Source organism: Orcinus orca, chromosome 12 (assembly GCF_937001465.1).
Source record: "Orcinus orca chromosome 12, mOrcOrc1.1, whole genome shotgun sequence".
NCBI lineage: Eukaryota > Metazoa > Chordata > Mammalia > Artiodactyla > Delphinidae > Orcinus > Orcinus orca.
This window is the reverse complement of record NC_064570.1, coordinates 71,224,849-71,246,576: the sequence shown is the minus strand read 5'-3', so window position 1 is coordinate 71,246,576 and position 21,728 is coordinate 71,224,849. Positions and strand designations below refer to the sequence as shown.

Genomic DNA, 21,728 nt, shown 5'->3' with positions numbered 1-21,728 from the left:
CCTGACTTCAGACTATACTACAAAGCTACAGTCATCAAGACAATATGGTACTGGCACAAAAACAGAAATATAGATCAATGGAACAGGATAGAAAGCCCAGAGATAAACCCATGTACCTATGGTCAACTAATCTATGACAAAGGAGGGAAGGATATACAATGGAGAAAACACAGTCTCTTCAATAAGTGGTGCTGGGAAAACTGGACAGCCACATGTAAAAGAATGAAATTAGAATACTCCCTAACACCACACACAAAAATAAACTCAAAATGGATTCAAGACCTAAATGTAAGACTGGGCACTCTAAAACTCTTAGAGGAAAACATAGGAAGAACACTCTTTGACATAAATCACAGCAAGATGTTTTTTGATCCACCTCCTAGAGTAATGAAAATAAAAACAAAAATAAACAAATGGGACCTAATGAAACTTCAAAGCTTTTGCACAGCAAAGGAAACCATAAACAAGACCAAAAGACAACCCTCAGAATGGGAGAAAATATTTGCAAACGAATCAATGGACAAAGGATTAATCTCCAAAATATATAAACAGCTCATGCAGCTCAATATTAACTAAACCAACAACCCAATCCAAAAATGGACAGAAGACCTAAACAGACATTTTTCCAAAGAAGACATACAGATGGCCAAGAAGCACATGAAAAGCTACTCAACATCGCTAATTATTTGAGAAATGCAAATCAAAACTACAATGAGGTATCACCTCACACCAGCTAGAATGGGCATCATCAGAAAATCTACAAACAACAAATGCTGGCAAGGGTGTGGAGAAAAGGGAAACCTCTTGCACTGTTGGTGGGAATGTCAATTGATACAGCCACTATGGAGAACAGTATGGAGGTTCCTTAAAAAACTAAAAACAGAATTACCATTATGATCCAGCAATCCCTACTGGGCATATACCCAGAGAAAACCATAATTTAAAAAGACACATGCACCCCAGTGTTCACTGCAGCACTATTTACAATAGCCAGGTCATGGAAGCAACCTAAATGCCCATTGACAGACGAATGGATAAAGAAGTTGTGGTACATATATACAATGGAATATTACTCAGCCATAAAAAGGAATGAAACTGGGTCATTTGTTGAGACGTGGATGGATCTACAGACTGTCATACAGAGTGAAGTAAGTCAGAAAGAGAAAAACAAATATCGCATATTAACACATGTATTTGGAACCTAGAAAAATGGTACAGATGAACCTGTTTGCAGGACAGAAGTTGAGAAACAGAGGTAGAGAACAAACGTATGGACACCAAGGGGGGAAAGCCACAGGGGGGTGGGGATGGTGGTGTGATGAAATGCGCAATTGGGACTGACATGTATACATTGATGTGTATAAAACTGATGACTAATAAGAACCTGCTGTATAAGAAAATAAAATTCAAAAAATAAAAAACTAATACTAAACCTTTGGGTTATTTGTATGGAAGTATGTTAATATAAATGTTTCAGACATTACATGAAATTCCTAAAAATCTTATATGTTCTGGTATATGTTATAAGTCATAATTCTAATTATTATTTTAAAATGTACATCTCAGAAATAACTAAATTTCCTTGTCAACTTTGTTATTATGAACTTTCATCAAATCTTTAACTTAGTGGTCATTTTTAAGTCTTTTGTCATTTACTGATAGTTCTGGGTGTACTGTGATGCTTCTGCAAAAATATTCCTATAAAAGGGTTTCATCTTCAAGGAATTCATGGATAAGACTCTGACAAGTACAGGTTTCTGGTTACTGACTACACTGCTGAACTGAATGAATAAGTATTTTCAGAACTCTAATGGAAAACTAATGAATTCATAAAAATACTAACAAAAGATCAAGATGAAAAAAAATTAATTACATGGGACTGAGTGAACTGATGAGGATGATTATAATTTTTGTGACTTTCTGTTTGAATAAGAAAAAATAATAAAAAAGAAAGAAAATAGGGACACTTTTACACCAAAGATAGCAAACTGGTGGAATATAATTTTAAAAAAAAGAAAGAAGTGTGGGACAATTAGAAAAGCTATAACATGTCCGTAACGGATATTCCAGAAGGAGAAGAATGGAAGAGAGGAAATATTTGAAGTAATAACGGCCAAAAATTTTACAAAATTAATGACAGACACCAAACCACAGATCCAGGAAATTCAGGGAACACCAGGCAGGATAAATACCCCCAAAAATCTATACTTCAGTATACCATATGGAAGCTACAGAAAATCAAAGAGAAAACTTTGAAAGAAGCCAGAGGGGAGAAAATACCTTACCTATAGACAAAGAAAGTTAAGGATTGCATCAGATTTCTCTCCAGAAACAATGCAAGCAAGAATAAAGTGAAATATTTAAAGTGTTGAAAGAAAAAACACACCAACCTAGCAATCTTTAACCTGCAAAATTATCCTTCAGAAGAGAAGGAGAAATAAAGACTTTCTCAGACAAAAATTGAAGGAATTTATCTCCAGTAGATTTGCCTTCCAAGAAATGTAAAAAGAAGTTCTTCAGAAAGAAGGAAAATGATGTAGGTCAGGAATTCAGATCTACATAAAGAAAGAGCTCCAGAGAAGAAATAAGTGAAGATAAAATAAAATCTCTTTTCATTATCTTAATTGATCTAATAGATAACAGTTTGTTCAAAATAATAATGGTAACAATGTATTTGGTGACTAGAGTTTACAGACAAGTGAAATAAATGACAGTGATGTTATAAGGGATGGGGGGAGAACTGGGAATATTCTGTTATAAGCTACCTACACTACCCATGATGTGATACAGTTTCTTGAAAGTGGACTTGTAGTAGTTTCAAATGTGTATTACAAATCCTGGGGCAACCACTAAAATTTTTTAAAAGAAGTATAATTGATACACTAATAGAAGAGAGAAAATGAATGTTATGTCAGTACTTGTTTCTTTGTATACTAATTAACTCCTTGGCCTTCCTTTACTTGTAGTATATTAGATGTGTCTCTTGGAGCTCTATGTATTTCAGGTTTTGGCTCCTCCAGTTGCTCTATCTTTTTGATGCTCATGTTTTGGCAAGATGGTGAATAAGTTCAACAAACAAACAGAAAAAGCTGTCCACAATAATGAAAGAACTGATCCAGCAATCACATTGGATAAAGACCTGGAAGTGTGACAGAATTTTTATAACCCTTGCCTCACCAGGAACATATAAGTGTGTACTAGTTGATATAACAACTCTGAGGGAGAGTCTGATAATACTAGTAATAAAAATATATCACCAGTATCTAGAACAACACATGGCATACAGCAAATACACATTATTTATTGAATGAATAAATGAACTGATGTTAAAAGGAAGAACATTTGATACCTGCTGAGAAGCAATATTTTTAAAATATTATTTGTCAACTTGCTTTAACAACCATCTCACAAATAAAATGAAGTCTCCAGTATTGGTTTGCATTTCTGAAATCTAACTTTGCAGAAGTATTTAAGAGTATGCCTGGAAAAGATCTTACATCTGGCACATTAAAAGGTGTTGAGGCCGGGTGTCTACGTCTTTAAACACAAAACGCTCATTTGTGAAAAAACACTTTGAAAGCTTTCTAGATACATACGCAGATTTAGGCAGCCTTACCCCATGACTAAAGCCAATTTCGTAGAAACTTAATATAACTTTTTCAAAATATCAAGGGATGATGGTGAATCAAAAGGAACAAAGTGAGCAAATCTGCCCCTAATTTTAATTTCACATAGTTTGGCACTTGAGAAAAAGAACAGTGAATACTAAACTATTCTTTCTACAAAAGCCAGAAGAGACAAGTGGGACAGGTCTTCTCTGACAACTCCTCTCCCCTATATTATTTATTAGGTACACTGTTTCCTATATTCTCTTACGATACTCAAGTCATTTCTACTACAGGGCTTATTGAAAATGTCTGTTCACTTATCTCTCTCCCCAACCACACTGATTTCCTTAAGAGAATTTAGCAAAAGAAATACTTGGCACATATAAGTGCTTGATGTGTTTGCTGAATAAATAGATAATTCAAGGTACCCTAAATATTTCCTTTGACTATGTTCACAGAAATCTTTGGCATGATGGGGGATAGCTGAGGAAGACTGAGCTAATTTCTCTCACTGTGTACTAGTCAACAATGTTTGATTTTGGTTTTTCCTTTAGCCTCACTAACATTTATTTACTTTTCAATGTATCAACATAGCTTACCTAGAGAAAAAGTTTAACTTAGACAACCATGAAAATACTGGTTTGACTTTGGACCCATACTGCAGTTCATATTAAGTCCTATTTGGCCATGGCATGCTTCCTACATACAGCATTATTTTGCTAAAACCAATCAAATTGAAATGGCTTTCTATTCCAAAGATGCCTGGGAAAATTCTTTACCTCTCCAGGCTGGCATTCCAACATTTAAAATTCCAAACAATCAATGATTTTCTTGCTCGTTGAATAATAATACATAGTTGTAAATCAACATTTAATGACAACCAATGCATGGTAGGGGTATGAAGTGATTCTAAAGAAAAATAAGATATGACTGACATTCTTTTTCAGTTTTTACAAAAATAATGCATAGATTCTTGTCACGGTGACATATATATATCAACCGAAATTAAGATTAATTTTAGGACCAAAAGGCAATAGAAATGTGATGACTTACAGAGCTTTTAGCTGGATGAAATAAAGCAGTACAGGTTTCTGGTAACTGACTATACTGCTGAACTGAATGAATAAGCATTTTCAGAACTCTAATGGAAAACTGATGAATTCATAAAAGTGCTAACAAAAGATCAAGATAAAAAAATTAATTACATGTAACTGAGTGAACTGATGAGGATGATTATAATTTTTGTGACTTTCTGTTTGAATTAAAAAAAAAATCGTACAAGGACTCAGAGGCAAAAAATATACAAATCAATTTTCACTGCAAAGTAAAGGAGCTGTTACAGGGAAAAAAAAAAGAAAGAAATCTTATAAAGCAGAATGTAATTTCAGAATAAATCTATTTAATTTAATATGCATAACTGTGGGATATAGTTGCTTGTTTTGTCTTTTCTTAACATTAGAATGTTAAGAATGAAAAACTGGGAATGGAAGTATAATATATTATAAAACTGACTAATACAACAAGCTAAACCACTAAAGTATAACATGTATTTAACAGTTATTGAAAACTTCTTATGTGTTAGGGACCATTCAAAACCACGTGGATGGGTTTCTTCCATTTTGTTCTTTCACCTGCAACAAAAAGATGAAAGCTTTGGCTTCCCTGGTGGCACAGTGGTTGAGAGTCCGCCTGCCGATGCAGGGGACACGGGTTTGTGCCCCGGTCCGGGAAGATCCGACATGCCGCGGAGCGGCTGGGCCCGTGAGCCATGGCCGCTGAGCCTGCGCGTCCGGAGCCTGTGCTCCGCAACGGGAGAGGCCACAACAGTGAGAGGCCCGCGTACCGCAAAAAAAAAAAAAAAGATGAAAGCTTTCATTCTTGTTAACTACCAGCTAAATCTTAATGTGAATTATTTAGAAACCACAGATAAATTGAATGCATTCAACAAACATTTACTGAGTGTTTCCTAGGAGTCAGGCTCTGGGGACACAGCAGTAAACCAAATTAGACAAAACTCCTCGCTCTCATAGAGTTTACACTGTATTTACAGGAGACAGATAATAAATAAGAATAAGTAAATTAAACAACATGTTATAAGGTGACAAGCAGCTCTACAATAAAGCAGAGAAAGGAGAGAAAGCCAGCCAGTGTGGGGTGGGAGGGGTGGGGGGTTGCAATTTAAAACAGAATGATACAGGGCAAACTTCACTGAGAAGGTGACAAGTGAGTAAAGACTTGGAGGAGACAGAAAGGGCGAGAGAAAGGCCTGGAGGTTCAAGAGAACAGCAAAAGCGAAGAATCCAAGGTGCGAATATGTCTGAAGTGCATAAGAAATAGCAAGATTTGGAATTCCCAGGGAATTCTACTGCATTCACACAAATTTCCTATTTGTTTATAATTCAAATGTCACAAAATATCATTAAACTATTCCGTATGTTTAAGGAAGTCATCATGTTTGGGGAACTAGGAAAATGCATAGTTTTCAAACAAAATCACCTACTTTTCCGTAACTGTTTTACCACAGTTGTTAGGGCCCTGCTTATCTTCGTGGCCACATGTTTAACATTCAGCCTAGATCTTAGAGTTACTGTGATTTCTATTTTCACCATTATACCAAAAGCTGCATTTATAAGATGTCTGAACTCAGAATGGACTACAGATGCCACGTTATTTGCACTTGACATATTTGGACAACATTCCTTTAAATCAGAGAGGAATGAAGCCCACTGATTAAGAGCATGGGCTCTGGAGCCAGACTGTCTGGATTTGAATCTCAGCCCTGTCACCTTCCAGTTGGGTAGCTATAGAAATTTACTCAATCTCTCTGTGCCTCTGTTTTCTTATCAGAAAAATGGGGATAAATGATTGTAAGAATAGGGCTGTTTTGAGGATTAAAAGAATGTAAAAGTAGTGGGAATTCCCTGGTGGTCCAGTGGTTAGGACTCTGTACTTCCACTGCAGGGGGCAACAGGTTCAATCCCTGGTCAGGGTACTAAGATCCAGCATGCAGACAAAAAAAAAAAAAAAATGTTAAAGCACTGAGAACAGAGGCTGGAATATACCCTAAAAATATATTAGCTGTTGTTGTTATTATTTTTATTAATAATGATGGAAGACATCTGGTGGTTTTCTTGATGTGTCATAACCAAAATAAGATGAAATTATGATTCCTTAATTTTTAATCTTTGTTCTCTCTCAATGGCACCAGTAAAAGTCATTCTTTAACTTTTGAAGATTCTAGTCCATGATAATATTTGAATGCATATCAAGTACTCATCCTTGGGACTTCCCTGGTGGTCCAGTGGTTAAGAATCCACCTTCCAGTGCAGGGGACACAGGTTCGATCCCTGGTTGGGAAACTAAGATCCCACATGCCATGGGGCAACTAAGCCCATGCGCCTCAACTAGAGAGCCCATGTGCCACAAACTACAGAGCTCATGCCCTCTGGAGCCCGCGTAACATAGCTAGAGAGAAGCCCGCGCGCCTCAACGCAAGATCCCACATGTCAAAGAGGATCCTGCGTGCTGCGACCAAGACCCGACGCAGCCAAAAATAAAATTAAGTATTTTTAAAGTATTCATTCTTATATTTAAATAGATAGTTTTAAATATCAACAAAACAAACGATGCTTTCAAATCAAGTTACCTTCTGATCATTTCTAAGTTAGAAGAAAATATGCCTTTTAAAAAAAAATTTTATTGGAGTATAGTTGATTTATAATGTGTTAATTTCAAAATATGCCTTTTAATACCTAATATTTTTGAATGTTCAGTAGTATGTAAAAGGTATATTAAAAGCAAATTCTTTTGTATTTTATAACATTTAGGAGAAAAATATAAACAAGTGATAAACAGAGGAGCAGAGTAGCTATTCCGGGGAAATTCACAAAGCATAAACTATCCCGAAAAATGTATATTTATATTAAAAGTTTCCTTTTAGCCTCAAGGTGTTCTCTCTGTCTATATACATAGCCCTTTACCAGAAATATATCAGATCATTTTGAGTTAGAATGCCAGTATCCTGTCATTAAAAGCAGTTTAAAATGAATTAACATCAAATTGCATCAAATTGAATTGAAAAGTGAAAGTTACTGTATTCAATTACAACATTATTGAGCTTTTACTATTCCAAGCACTTTACGTGGACTGTAAATTTCCTTTACCATAAAAATAATAAAATATTTTAGTCTCTAACACTAAATGATATTTTACTAATCTTTAAAAAACTTTTTCACTTACATTTTTCAGCTATAAAAACTTTACTAACAATTTCTTTTTATTGTGGTAAAAAACACCTAACATTAAATTTACCATCTTAACCATTTTTAATTGAACAGTTCAATAAGTTAAGTATATGCACAGTGCTATGCAACAGATCTCTAGAAACTTTTTAATCTTGCAAAACACTATAAGCTTTAGACACTAATTCCTCCTCTCCTCTTTCCCCAGCCCTTGGCATCCTCCTTTCCACTTTCTGTTCCTATGATCTTGACTACTTTAGATACTTCATATGAAGAGACTCAAACACTAACAACTTCTTATGGGCAACATTTTATTTAGGTATGTTTTGCTGAAAGCGAAGATTTAGTGCCTAGCATTTTAACCTGGACAAGAAATGTTTTCTAAAATAAACTGAACAGAAATGAATTTTGCCTGGAAAATCAACCCTGTATATATGTGGGCTGGGGCGGGGCTGAGATAAGAGAGAGGAAGGGGCTGTCATGCTGGGCCTGCTGCTGGGTCCCTTGTTTCACTGCACTTGCCCTCATTCTAGGTATTTACAAAGACCACCTCTAGGGAATTCCCTGGTGGTCCAGTGGTTAGGACTTGGCGCTTTCACTGCCAGGGCCCAGGTTCAGTCCCTGGTCGGGGAACTAAGATCCTGCACAGCGTGCCCCCAAAAAAATAATAATAAAGAATTGTAGTAGAAAATCTGGAGTGTGAAACCTTTCAAAGCAATTTTAAAAAGAACAAAAAACAAACAAAAAACAAAGTCCATCTCTACCATACAAATTCTCCAGGGTCACTTTTATCACAAATACCATTAAAATGAACTAAGTGTTTTAATTATTCTCTTGCATTAACTTGTAGCATCTCTTTATATACTCCCTGTGCACACATGATTTTCAACAGTTGTAAATTCTACTATAGATCTGGAGTAATCCAAATGTAGAGTAATCTAGAGTTTAGTTAGTAAAACTAAAAATGGTTAGAATTATTAGTTGTTTATATCCTTAGCCATTTGTAACCAGAAAACAACATAAATGCTTGCAGGTTAAATCATAAGAAGTATGGGACATAAATAAGGCTAAACTTTTACCTCCTATGTGTAAAAATCCTTTTACCCTTGAAATGCATATAAAATACTAAAGTGTGTCCAGAAACAATGAACAAATATAAATCACTCTATGGATGTTTTGCTCATCTATAGAGTTGTTAGTTTTACACTATAAAGCCATAGGGAGTGGAAACACTATTTCTTTATGGAATTTAAAACAAATTTCAGGTAATCATCCAATATACTTTTCCTTAAAGTTATATACAATCTTCAGATACAACATCTCTGAGGTGTAAGATTTCACCTCAGCCCTCATTCAATAACCATTTTTGAGCACCTCTTACATATTACGACAGGTATTATAAAGGAAAAGAAAAAAAGACCCAGTCCTTGACCTCCAGTATTTCCAAGACTTAATGCTAACTCAGATGAATAAACGTAATTACAACTCAGTGTGATACATGCCATTAGGATATATCCATGCTAAGGAACCATCTAGGAAGCCTCTATTATCTAGACTAGGATAGTCTACAGATTTAAGCTGATTTATAAAAGACAAGCAAGAATTAAATAATCAAAAGCACTGAGGCAAGAAGGAGCATTATGTACAAAGACAGAGGTGTGACAGACAGGTACACGTAAAGGCAACTAAAACTAGCTCTTCATGAATGGTACAAAGGATACACATAGGGTGGCAGGTGGCAAGAGAGAAAGACCAAGTGCGAGGACCACATCAGAAAGGGATTTATATGTGGAGGGTGAAAAGAGTTAATAAAGGGGTAAAGATAAGTGCATGAAGACTTATTACTATGACACCAAAGTTACCAGAGGGTTCTATACGGTGATAAAGATAGAAAGTGGTCAAGGTCTACGGAAGGTGGGTTACAGTGATGCAAATGGAGTCAGCGCATGGATCAAGGATATAAGAGAGGAAATGTCGGACAGATTTAGTAATGGACCTGTCCTTGAGTTAAATGCACAGGAAAACACTGGGGGGGGTCAAAGAAGATACTCAAGAAGAGGAAATTATTTGTCTCTGCTTTGGGATATAATCAGATGGGATATAACGAATTACTCAAGAAGGAATTATTTGTCTCTTTTTCAGGGTATAATCAGATGGTGCTGATATAGATGTTTTAAAAACAGAGAGAGAGAGAAAGTCAAGAACTGGTCTAGTTGATTAGCATAAATGGCTTATGTAAGCCCAAGTCTCATTTTTAATATTCACACAGTTAATTCAACAGGTTTTAGTTCTCTGTACCATTTTTTATTGTGAAAGTAATTCTTACCATGAACTTGCTTTGAAGCTTACTATACGATTTAATAGGCAGCACAGAGAAAATAATGCAATGCAAATAAAAAACCTTTTGTGAAATTTTTTTCTCTTGAATGAATCCCTTTGCCAACTGTCTCTTGAGCTCCTGCTAAAATAATCTTTGGGCAGCAAGGAAAAGCTAAAGTCTATGCAAAACAAAGCAGTTTAAAACATTGAATGAGCTTATTCCTCTGGGTCAAGTATAATTATATGATGTGATCAACATTTTCAACTGACTCACTAAGTTTTAGGCTACAGATCAGCCCTGAATTGTGAACCAATATACAGCTTCTTTAGTTCTTTAATAAAATCCTAAAGTTGGAACACTTCAGAGAGTGTTTAATTATAATCCACCCTCTCACTTAAGACAGAAATCTATATACTAAAGTGCATCTGCCCACGCACTTTTCAAAGCCAAGGTTTTACATATCACATGTTCCTGAGATGTGGGCTTTGTAGTCGGGTTTCTAAACTTCGTGAGCTGAGAGTCAGATCCAAACTACGGTGAACTCACTGACATAAGAAATTCATCCTGTGAGCCCTCTGAAGAAATGGACTGTGAACCTATCCCAGGCGACCCCACTCCAACCTGTGCTCAGAATGATTAAGTCTTTTTTCCATTTGAATTTCTACAGTCCCTATCTCACCATATTGGCTAACAATAAATTTAACAGCTGCTTATTTTGTTTCCTATGCACAAATGTGGCAGTCTTTACACATATACTGCAGGACGTGGTATTATTTTGACTGAAGATATGAAAAATAAATGAGTCACCATCTGTGGATACCACAAAGAAAAACAGTCTGAAGAATTAATCACTACATCATGGTTAAATTAAAATTGTGGCATGCTATGGTAATTCTGGCTTGCTTTATAATTTGTGAAATAAAAGAAACAGTCAAGCGATGGAAAATTGAGTTAGCCAGAATGTAACCATCTTGGCAATACGAATGATTATTTTGTTCTTATGTCTTGATTAGGGCAAATTTTACACAAATTTTGTTACAGCTTTAAATAACAGAACTTTGAAATCTATCAGCTCAAAAAGTAACTACTACCAGCTTACATTGAATGTAGTTATTATTTTATGTAACATACCAACTTCAGCACTTATTTTTAGTCCCTCAAGAAACAGTCTCTTCATGAGACCTGAGAAAATCAGGTATTCATCACTCACAACATCTTTATGGCTCTCCTTCCACATGAAAATGATGCTAGTAACTCATCAAAAGTAAGGCATGTTTAAAATTTAATTTTCTAGTAACAGAAAAGATTTGTGCCAATTCACTCATATTCTCTTGTGTGGCCTCCCTTTGAGTGTAGTTCAATTCGGTTCAACAAGTATTTATCGTATATCTGTTCTGTGCCAGGCATTGATATAGGAACTTGCTCATAAAAGGAACAAACTAGATCCCTGTCCTTGGGGAACATACATTCTAATGGGTGAGACACACAATAAGCAAAAAATGTAATAAATGAATTATATACAGTGATATCATCTCTGTAAATAATATAAAGTTATATCATAAGAAAAAGTCAAGCAAAGCAAGTGTATCAGGAGAGCCAGGGGTGGTGAGAAGCTGGGGCTGTTTCAGTATCATCTGGGGGAATCAGGGTAAGCCTCAGAAGAAGGTAAGATTTCAACAAATACTGAGAAACCAAGTTGACCAAGTAGATTTCAGGGTAGAGGAGGGAGCAGATTTCAGAGAAAGAGAAGAGCAAGAACAAATTGGGAAAAATATACCCTGAGAGTCCAGTGACAGGGAAGGCAGGGCAGAGAGTGGCAGAGGAAGCCAGGGAGGTGAGGACGGGCCAGCACAGGGGCTCTGGCTTCTACTAACTGAAACGTTCTGACCATCAGCAATAACATTAGGTCCAGATACGACATTCACTGCAAATTAGATTCCACATTTCCTAGTAGAACAAAAAAGTTCCTTTAATTTCTGACCTTACCCCAACCAACTTTCTGACTTTGCTTCCTTAATTCCTCTTTTCCTTTCAGCATCTTTAATTTCCAATAATAAAATTATCTCTCTCTTGTTCAAATACGGTTACACTATTTCCCCATCAAACCCAGCCATACAGATAGTTTCTAACAATCAAACCTAAACTGCTTTCATATGTGCATACCTGCTTTATCTTTGTTTATAAATACATATAAACTAAGGAGGGCAGGAAAGAAGGTTATAACAAAGGACCTTATTTTGACCCAAAAGGCATTGCTACTGGTAGTGGTTTTTTGCTTTTGTTTTTAGATTAATCTATGAGTACAACTAAGGAAATCTACAGTGAGTCTCCTTTTTTAATATTGCCAAGGAGCAGATATATTCATTCATTTTTTCTAATTTATTACATATGGTAATAGAGACGGAAAACAACAAGAAACACAAGCTTTTAAGAAATTGGGCTTCACTTAGCTAAATGAAAGTCAGGAGAATAGGCAAAGAAGAAAATGAGGAAGCATGGTATAAAAAGTGTCAAAACAGAATGATTATCTTTAATAAATACAATCATTTAGCTTTAATAAACTCAGATAAAATATTAAGGGATGCCTCTATATAGCTCTCAATGTTTGCTGATTCAAAGAGAAAAAGAGAGGTAACAATGGATACAACAGGAATTTATTAAAATACTTTGCTTCTTTAGAGAAAATTTAAAATCTAAAACATACATGTCTCTGGGCTTCCCTGGTGGCGCAGCACTTCGGAGTCCGCCTGCCGATGCAGGGGACACGGGTTCGTGCCCCAGTCCGGGAAGATCCCACATGCCGCGGAGCGGCTGGGCCCGTGAGCCATGGCCGCTGAGCCTGCGCGTCCGGAGCCTGTGCTCCACAACGGGAGAGGCCACAACAGTGAGAGACCCGCGTACCGCAAAAAAAAGAAAAAAAAAAAAACATACATGTCTCTCTGTAATTAAAATTCAAACCTTTAGTTTACTACAGGCAGAGCCACTTTATTTGGAAAATTGTATGATTCTCTAGTGTATGTTAGGAAATCACCTTTCCTTCGGATATGTGCCACAGTAGTTTGATGACGGTTAGCTTCAACGTTTAAGTAATGCTTTCAACGGGAGTTATTTTATTCTCACTATGTAGTATAGCATAACGTGGGACAGTGAGAGTAATCTCTTGATAATAAAGTGCTTTTTCTGACAAAACTCACATTCAAGTAAGGAAAATAGGGCACAATAAAGTAATACGTACATAAGACTCGTACAATCAGAACAAAATCAGTGTAAAAAATTTACACCCATATTAAAGGAATGCTGGAATTAATACAATTAGAATTAATGATTAGAATAAACTAGGATTAGGAAAGAAAAGCATCTGAAAGAAAAGAGTTGTAAACTATGTTCAGAAAGATAATAAATTTCACTTGCTCCTCCAAGTCAAACTGGTTCCACCAAGGCTGGACGGGAATACGGCAAAGATGCAAAACTAACATTAAAATACTAAGGTATATATCCACCTTAAATCTTTTAGGGAATATAAATGTATTTATATTCACACACACACACACACACACACACACACAAAACGTATACCTATAGATTTTTAATACTTACATGACCTATCTTTTTCATTCACTTGAAAAAAAAAGTAGAGAGAAAGTTATAAACAGAAATAGCTGGCATTCCAAGAAAAATATGGCTATAGTTAAAGTGCGAATCTTTCTTTGGATGGAAAAATGGAAAAAAATCTAGTCATAAATTAGATTTGAGTCATGTTCCTTAGTAACATGGTTGCTGATTTTTCTCATATTGAAAGACATTCTTTCCACTTGATTTCTTTTTCAAATGGTTTACATCACCTTTGGACCACAAGGAAGAATAGCAGTGGTGTCCCATAGAGTCATATGTTTTTATTACATTTCTTATGAAAACCAAAGTAAATTATGCTGCCCAAAGTGACAGGTGGAATCCAAAGGGACTCACAGATTTATAGATAAAATCATCTAAGCTATAAATATACACATTTTTCTAAAACAAGGAGCAGGCATAAAAGGCAATGACTGGAATATGTGGAAGAAGGCAGCACAGAGAGTCAGCCATGAAATTAACTGCAGCAGAAATGGCAGAAAGAAGAACAGCAGGACAATAAAAAGGCCCCTTCCCTTTGGCTTCCCTTTGGGGCAGCCAAAGATTTAACGCAGAATGGTGGAGAAAGTATTGAACTGCAGCCCTGTGTAAGGATGAAGAGCGCATTAACTTACACATCTGATGACATCTTTAGAAAGAGAGAATATTATAATAATAATAAAAATATATTTAGTAAATCTGGCCATGATAATCGGGGGCTATATATCTTATACCTTTGAAATCTGATATGTGACCTTTGACCAAATTAATAACTTCTCTAAACAGTCTGGTCTGTCTCAGGCACATAGTCAAGGCTTTAGTTCAATGCTGAATCAGTAAAGAAAGCGTCGTTGTATGAAAACACCACTACCACACCTTGTGGCAAATGGCAGATGGAATGGCTTCAAACTAGAATTATTTCTCTTAAGGGTTACGTGACACAGCATAATAAAATTTGTGATGGTTGCCAAGGTTGAGGTCTAAATATAATAATCATCCTTGTTGCCATTCTTAGTGCTTCCAAGGGATTTTTAATTTTAATCATTTAAAGAGGGAAAGGAAAAAAATTAAGTACAGTCATTGCTGAATAGTTTCTTACTTTCATAAAAAAATTTAATACTAGCTTTTTAAAGCTCACTTGAGGTACTGCCTGTTTTCTCATTCAGTTAATAACTATCGATGAAATTCTGATATAAAGAATTTTAGACAGCAAAGCTGAAGCTGCCACTACTTTTCTTATTAACTTTCAGAAGCAACTGATTCTGGAAAACAAAGGCTACAAGTACAAGCGCAGAAACAAACACAAACATTTAAGGAGGCCTACAAGTAGTGATTTTAATATACACTTGGCAGTATGTAAGGATTATAAGAGTTTTAATATTTCCTGAAATTAAATCACATGAAAAGAAGGAATTATTTAAAATACCAGAGTTCTGCCATTCATACCTATCATTTTAAGCTATATAAACAAAACAAATCAAATTCAATCATTCATCTGACAAATATTTACTGAGTACTTATCACACGCTGGATAATATTTTAGAAACCAGCAATATGGTAGCCAAGGAGAGAGTAAACTCCCGCTCTCATGAAACTTACAGTATAAGGATGTAGGCAGAACATAAATAAATATATATATGTCAGATACTGATAAATGCAGAGAAGAAGAAAAATGAGTTGGGGGTAAAATTGTAAATAAGTTGCTCAAGGAAGACCTCATTGAGAAAGAGAGATTTGAGGAAACTGTATTTCATTTTATTTTATTATTATTTTTTTTTGCCACGCCATGAGATCTTAGTTCCCTGACCACGGATCAAACTCAGGCCCCCGGCAGTGAAAGCGCCGAGTTCTAACCACTGGACTGCCAGGGAACTCCCTTGAGGAATTTTAAATATCTCTTGAAAGGAGGAGAGAGCTAGCCATGTGGAAAACTGGGCAAGGTGAGGGTGGGAGGATTCCAAGGAGAAGAAATGACAAGCCCTGAGGCATTAGCATGCCTGGCTTTAATTAGAAAAATAGCAAACAAGGAATCAGATGGTTCAGGGACTTTTTTGCTATGGTAAGGACTTATTTTTATTCTGCATGAAATGATAAGCCCTTGCAGGGTTCTGAGCAGAGAAATTACCTAACGTACAATCATTTTAGCTTCTGTGTTGAGAACAGACTAAAGGGCAACAAGGGAGGAACAGCTCAAACTAGCCGGGAGACTGTTACCAACAATCAGGGAGAAGAGGTTCAGATAAGGGAAGTAACAATACAGGCAACGAGCAATGGCTAGCTTCTGGATACATTTTGAAGTTAAAGCTAACAAGTTTTGCAAGTAGCATGGTACAGAGTGATAACGCCAGTGATTTTCATCTCAGGAACAGGAAGAATGGGCTGTCACTTACTGGGTGGGAAATACTGCAGCAGGAGCGGGGTGGGGTGGGTGGGAGGTCGGGAGTCCAGCTCCCCACGGGCTCCATAAGGCTCCTTCTTTCTAGTGCAGATCTGTATCACGGAGGAAGCAGACTATGATCCTGGAGTTCAGAGGAGAGGTACAGACTCCAAACACAGATTTCGGAGTCACAGATATAAAGATCAATGACCAGACGAGGTCACCAAGTAACGAGGAAAGCTCCAAGCCCTGGAGTACGGTAAAGTATAGAGGTCAAGGGAATGAAAAGAAAGAAGCCAAGGGAAGTGTGAAGGAGCAACCAGTGAGGTAGAAGGAAAGCGAGGAGGGTGTGCTATTCTGGAAGCAGAGGGAAGAAAATCATGTACTAAAAATGTTCAGTGAACATATCCGGGCATAGAAATTATTTCTTATTCAGGATTATTTTCTTAACCTATATTCTCAGATGTAGAATTACTAGGACCAACTGGTAAAATCGTTGAAAAGGCAAATACTAGGGAAACAGACCTGTGGTACTCCATTGGAGCTGCTACTTAGTATCCAGGCTAATCAATCAATACTTTCTGAATTCAGTTTTCCACTGTTAATGAATTTACCTAACTATAATCAAAGAGCTCCTATTAATTTTCAACAAAAGTACCATGACTAAAAAGTATCATGGCTTTGACAACGGACTTCATAGAAGAGGTAACTGGTATCTATAACACTCATCTGATTTATATAAATTAAGTCACTATTATTCTCAGTCCAATTGCCTGTTTCCTTCATTGCATTCACTATGAATTTCATTCTTTCATTTGCTTATATTTTCTTGTCTATTATCTGTCTCCTCTAATAGAGAAGCTATGTGAAAGGCAGGGATTATTTTTGTCCGACTCAGCCCCATACCCCCAGCACCAAACACAGTGCCTGGCTTTCAACAAATGAATGAATGAATCAAAACAATGAGAAATTAAAAATAGATTGACACGACATTCTTACTGGAGAGATCTAGCTTCTGTTAGGGCACAGTTGCCTGGGGCAACTCAATGGTTTGCTCCAATGGCCAATGTTTCCAAAGCAAAGATACTATGCAGAGGCTAGCATCTGTCTATCATCTGACTTATAACAGAATATCAGGAATATGGTCCATCCTACAGATTCTAGCACCTGCCTTTATTACAAACCGTAAAACTTTTTTTCTGCTCAGTTTTCATCTTAATCTAAATATCACTGTGTTATGGCTCTCAGATCCCCCACTGTTGCCCAGGGGTTGCCTCAGCTACAGAGAACACTACACCATAGGTCACGCTCTTTCTCAGGGTGACACACATCCAATGACTAACTGATGTAGGAATAGAAAGGCTTGGCTATCTCAGCCCAACTGGGGCCAATTCTGAAAAGCCACTGTAGTTGCAGAGTTCCCCGTGGGGCCAGAGGAAGGTGTCTTGTGCTGCGTCCCAGCTCAGTTTTTCCCTGTGCCCATTCCTGCCGCCTGGGTACCCCTTCCACAGGGTAGGGCACTTCTTATAAACCTCTGAATAGTAAAGGTCGTTTCAAAATATGTTTCCCAGGTAACCTAATCTGTGACAGACGGTACCAGGAGTGGTCTGAGAAAGCAGATGATCAGATGGGGCTTTGGAGCTAGGTCACTAGTTGCCTGGCTGGCAAAGAGGAGCCCAACCCCAGCGGAACACAGAGAACCCCTGGCACAAGGTGGCTATCCACCTGTTAAAGCTCTCACCAGAGGTAGGCTGGGATGGTATACCAGCAGAAGGGGAACAGTTTAGCCAGAATGATGTTTGAGAAACATAGGAGAAATAAAAACTATAAGGACAATGGAAAAAGAATATAAAAAGCTAAGGGCAATATATGTATAACTGATTTACTTTGCTGTACACCTGAAACTAACAGAACATTGTAAATCAACTATACTCCAATAGAATTTTAAAAAAAAAAAAGAATGCATTTGTAAATTTGAAGGAAAAAAAAAAAGCTAAGGGCAAGTAACCACCAACAAGAAAGCCAGAGGAACTCTCTGGTAGATACAAAAATGCTCTCAGATCTTGCAGCTTTTGGGCAAAGGAAGGTAATGGCCAGGAACAGGGATTAATCGTCAGAGTAGTCAAAAACTCCCTAACTTCCAGGCACAGAAGATGTGCTAAGTCAGGATCCTGACTGGAAAAGAATAGGATCCTGCCACATGGGATGAGATGTCTTGTTTGATGCCTCCCAAAATCCTGAATTCCCAGATTCCCCAGAACTTTCTGAACCCACAAAAGTAGCCTGCCCCTTCTTTTTTCAGGATGATGTAGGTAGAGGCTTCTCTCCCATAAGACCACCTGTGCCTCTGTAACCCCCCATCTGTCCACCGTCACCTCCTCTCCAGAAACTTTGGCCTATACAACTAGGGTTATATCACAATATAACCCACCTGGGATGTAAGACGCCTGATAAAGGGAAAAGAAAGAGGCTATTTATTTGAGAAAGGAACTGCAAGATCTAGCAAGTTTACATTAGCAAGGAGAGTACATCTAAGATTAAATTCTGAGGGTGTTTAATCAAAGGGGCTGGAATTTAAGATGAGATAAGGGAGAGTTTATTGATTTGAGGGCACGGTGCTGAGATGCAAGATTTACAACCAGCAAGAATCTCAGGAGACGGTACAAACTGGCTACTAGGATGGTTCCTAAAAACAGGGGCCAAGTGACAGCTCATGTAATGCTGAAATGCTAAGAATGCGGGGGCAGATGGCAGAAGAGGGGAGTACAGGCTCAGAGAGTGCATTCTGGGGTGCACATGCTACATAAGACCAGAACCCCATTGGATGGTGATGTTGCCTGGGAAGGTCCAGAAAACACACCACTTACCAAAGCCATGAGGAATGTATTAGTGAGAAGACATCTACATTACTAGGTTCTGCGTGGTGGCTCTCTTCTGAAGGTCAGAAGTGACAGAGGAAAGGTTTTTATGGAACCAGGCTCATTAACAGCAATGGGGATAATAGAACCAGATGAGGACAGGAAGCCACCAGAAGCCAGGTAGGTACAATCATCCTGAGAGTGGCAAGGTTGGTGTGCAGGGGGTGCTGACACACAGTTATTGACCTAATTCATAGAGTATGGCATCCCTAGAGACAAAGTAAGAAGCTAATGAGGCTACTATTCAATAGGTACATTCAAAAGAAATCAAAGACGTATGACCACAAAGCTGAGGGTAGCTGCCCCAATGAAGTCCCAATCACATGCTCGGTTTCCAAACCTTCGCTAATTTTTGGACTCACTCATGGAAGAAGCAGCCTAGTCTCCAGAAGGGAGGATCTTGCAACACCATGGCCAGAATACAAGACAGGGCTTCCCTGGTGGCACAGTGGTTGGGAGTCCACCTGCCGATGCAGGGGACACGGGTTCGTGCCCCGGTCCAGGAAGATCCCACATGCCGCGGAGCGGCTGGGCCCATGAGCCATGGCCGCTGAGCCTGCGTATCTGGAGCCTGGGCTCCGCAGCGGGAGAGGCCACAACAGTGAGAGGCCCGCGTACCGCAAAAAAAAAAAAAAGAATACAAGATAATAATTCCCCCAATCCTTCCCCAAACGGACCTATAGCCCTTTATTCAAGCCACTGTGCACTGGGGACAGGGAATACCCAAACATTTTGAGGGCACAGAGTTGACAGTGATACCAGGAGACCTGAAGCATCAATATGCTGTCCCTCCACGTTAGAAGCGTATGGAGGCCCGTAATTAATGGTGCCCTGGCCAAGGTCTAGTTCATACTGGATCCACTGGGACCACAGACCCAGGCGGTGGTGATTTCCACAGTCCCCAAATATAGAACCAGGATAGACATATACTTGGCGACTGCCACAACAAATCTTTGGCCTATGAGGTAAGATATGTAATTGCAGAGAAAGCCAAGAGGAAGAAGTTGCAACTGCCCCATCCCAGCCCTGAGAAGATAGTAAATTATAAAACCAACATAATGTTGCTCGGGGAGTGGGGAATGGAAATTAATTTTTCCTTAAGGGTCTAAATAGCATGCAGGGGTGGTCCCAAGGCTGTTGGCCGGTCGACGTTGCAGCTCAACTTCTCTTTTATCCACTTTTTTCTGTCCCCTCCCCCTCCAAAGGGGTTGATTCCAAGCATACTCCTTAATATCTCCATCTCAGAACCAGATTCCTGGCTAAGCCAACTTGTAACAGGCATTTTCCACCTTGAATGTAAGTTATATTTCCTTTTTAAATGATCTTGGGCTTATCTTCAGGACTACTCCCCAATTTAATTTGGTAGTACTAGGTTTCATTACTAGAAAACTTTTCCCAAAGTAGTGTCCTGCCAGGAAGTGTCTTTGAAAAGTCTGTGGGATTTTTCTCTGGGAAGAGCCCAGATGTATAATTCCTGATTTACAGGTGGTCTCTGCATTTTAAATTATTGTTGACTCTTGTCAAACCCCATTTCCTTATTATAGATCCTAGGTAACCTCTCAATTCAACATTTAAAAAAAAACAACAGCTTTTCTGATTCTAGACTGACACAGCTTATTCAAAATTAACTTTTCATCTGGAAAGCTTTTCATTGATTATGGAAATATTCATTTTATTTAACAGCATTTAAGTATATAGGCCATACACGCTAAGCTCATAACTTGTTTTAACAGCTTCTTTGTAAGTATATTTAAGTTATCGATATAAAGATAGATTTTATTTACACAAACAGAAAATAAAAACAAATATGTTGAGAATTTCCTTTTCTTTCATATAGCCTTGCAGTATTCTCTATACAATCTATTGATTAATGTTGCTACCTATAAAGTTACACACAATTTCAAAAACTTACATAAATTTTACAGGGTAAGGAATTTAAACATGAAAAACTACTATCAATTAACTGTACCATGAAATCTTGAAATTAAACGGTAGAGTTTCTCAACTATTTCTATGAGTAAGTGTAGTTTATTATAAGTTTAAGTTAATAAATAATAACAATAAATAAATCAGTAGTAGTCCATACTAATGGCAAAAAAGTAGTCCATACTAATTGGCAAATATACTCTGCACAAAATCTTGGGTAATAAGAGATTCAAAATATTCTAAATACTGTGCAAGCTGATGAAAGCATTTTCAGCTGTTGAATTCAACTTCTTAAAATTAAACCTTGTAATAAAAAAAAACAAGAAGTATGTCTATAGTTACAATTGATTCTAGTGATGAGTTCATTTCTATGAAAAACCAAAGCAACAGATTTGTTTTTAAATAGTACATGGTTTCTGTGGCTATACAGAAACAAATGGGATGACTGTTAGTGTGACAAAATTCTCTCAGAACTTATTACTAAATTATGGCAGAAGTCTCCACCTTGAAGGAAAAAAACTGGATAAATTTACAGTAGCCCTGGGTCCACAATTAAATGCTACCTAGACCAGGTGAAATATTGTACTGCATCTTAACCAAATACAGTCGATTTAATCAGAGATTCATGGATCTTGCTCCATTCTGGACCCTGTGGATTGTACTAACTCATGCTCACTTCTTCCTCTGCTTCTCCTACCACAAGAGTCAGATTCACCCACAAAGATAACG

The 21,728-nt window shown here is 37.5% G+C and overlaps 1 protein-coding gene across 1 annotated transcript in view; it reads right to left on the bottom strand.

The window, feature by feature from the left end:
* The window catches only part of ME1 (malic enzyme 1), a 194,963-nt gene that overhangs the window by 77,596 nt on the left and 95,639 nt on the right, over positions 1-21,728 (bottom strand). The window lies entirely within an intron of this gene.